Here is a 2146-nt window from a genome sequence, read left to right as displayed (position 1 = left end):
GTTAATTGGCATGTCTGCCTGAGCTACTCAACCACAAATGGCCAGTCATCCAAGGATTCAGAAGCTTTAATGAATCAACGATAAAATAAGGGCAAGACATTCCTCTTATCTGTGGGGTCCTTGGTGCTCTGACCTTGGTTGTTTTCTTGCAGACTAGGATAATGAAACATCTGCGAGAAAACCACCAAGCTCAGAGAACATCATGGACCGCACAGTTCAACCCTAAGTAACATTCTCTTCTCTTGATTCCTCCCAAATTGTTCCTGTAATCCCCAGACCTGCGTCAAAAATACTCGATGTACTGTAGACATAATTCTTTTTCCCCTGAAGTTGCCCAGCTCGGTGGCCCCTGAACGGAAGAAATATTGCCAGATGTGCAGGTTCACCATGGGAACAACATGCACAGAATATCTGTGTCCTTGTTTATTTACAGATTGTCCTTGATTTACGACCATACTTGAACCCAACATTTCCATAGCTAAGTGAGACAATTTCCATTGCTAAGTGAGTCTTGCCCCATTTTATGCCACAGTTGTAAAGTGAATCGCTGCAGTTCAGTTAGTTAACATGGTTGTTAAGTGAACCTGGCTTCCCCATTGACTTTATCAGGTCACAAAAAGTAATCACCCGATCCCAGAACATGCCAAACGTCATAAATATCAGCCAGTTGCCAAGCATCCAAATTTTGATTATGTGACCATGGGGGTGCTGCAACAGTCCTAAGTGTAAAAAAAAACCAGTCATAAGTCACTTTTTTCAATACCATTGTAACTTCGGTCACTAAATGAATTGTTGTAAGTTGAGGAGTACCTCTATCTGTTCAATGCAGCACTGAAATATATAACGTTTCCCTAGTGCACTCTTTTTCAATTTGGTCAGTCCTCACATTTTATGAGGGGGAAATTCCTTTTCTTTCCCCTTTTTAAATGGAAATTTTAAATTTGGTTTTAAATTATTGGGGTTTTAAATTTGTTCAGCCAAATTATTTAATTCGTTTTAGTTTATTTTAAATTTTGTATCTATATGTTTTATTCTATGGCTGTTCACCGCCCTGAGTCCTTCGGGAGTAGGGCGGTATACAAATTCAATAAAATAAAAATAAAATAAATAAATTCTCCTAAGCGCTAATTATCACCACTCCAAAAGACACAACTCCTCAATTCAAAATTCTTACAGTACACAGGGCAGGGAACGAAAAACAGCCTAGATAGGTGTGGGGTCTGAATTCCCCTGTTCAGGAACAGCCCTTGCGCCTCGCCTACCCCATATCCATGAAAGACTAACAGCAGTTGGAGAGTAAATTCAATCAGGGTTAGAACATTGAATAATAGAGTTGGAAGGGACCTTGGAGGTCTTCTAGTCCAACCCCTTGGCTCGAATAGGAAACCCTATAGCGAATGGTTGTCCAGGCTCTTTTTAAAAGGCTCCAGCGACGGAACACCCCACAACTTCTGAAGGCAAGCTATTCTATTGATGGATTGCTCAGGAAATTTCTCCTCAATTCCAGGCTGTTTCTCTCCTGGATTAGTTTCCATCCATTCTTTCTCGTCTTGCCTATTGGCACTTTGGAAAATAGGTTGAGAACCGACCCTCCCCCCCGTCTTTTTAACACCGACTAAGGCCGAAGTGGCTTCTCCGGGGCGAAATCCACCAATGCGCTTGCTAGGATTGTGCAAACCCAACCAAAACAGGCGCCGTGTGAACGCAGCCGGGGGAGGGTAGCGGGGGGTCTACGCCTTCCGAGAGGCTCAAGGAGCCCCCGGTGAGGCGCAGCGCTGCCCTTCCGAGGGGGCTGCAGAAAGCGCAACCGAGGCCCCCCTTGGCACCCTCTCGCCCCGCCGGGACGCCTCAAGAAAAAAAAAATAGTCATAATAAACCAATTCCTCAAGCTTTATTCTTTCTTTCTTCGAATATAGAGGGCGCTTCCTCCCCCCCCCCACTCGCTTTCCGTGGGGTTTTTGTTTCTTTTTTCTTCTCCCCTTTTTGGTTTTGCGCGCGCGGGAAGCTTCTCCTCTCCGGACGCTCGCGCGCCCTGCGCTTGGGGACGCGCCGAGCGCCCTCTGGTCCGTCTCTCTCCCGCGCCCTGTCCGGCCCTGCCCTTCCCCTTCCCGGCGTCCCACTTCGGCCGAGCCCCGGCTGGGGCGGC

The sequence above is a fragment of the Pituophis catenifer genome, unplaced genomic scaffold (genome assembly GCF_029215685.1).
Source record: "Pituophis catenifer annectens isolate HBS135680 unplaced genomic scaffold, rPitCat1.0.hap2 SCAF_1, whole genome shotgun sequence".
In the NCBI taxonomy this organism is placed as follows: Eukaryota; Metazoa; Chordata; class Lepidosauria; order Squamata; family Colubridae; genus Pituophis; species Pituophis catenifer.
Note: the sequence above shows the minus strand (reverse complement) of the source record.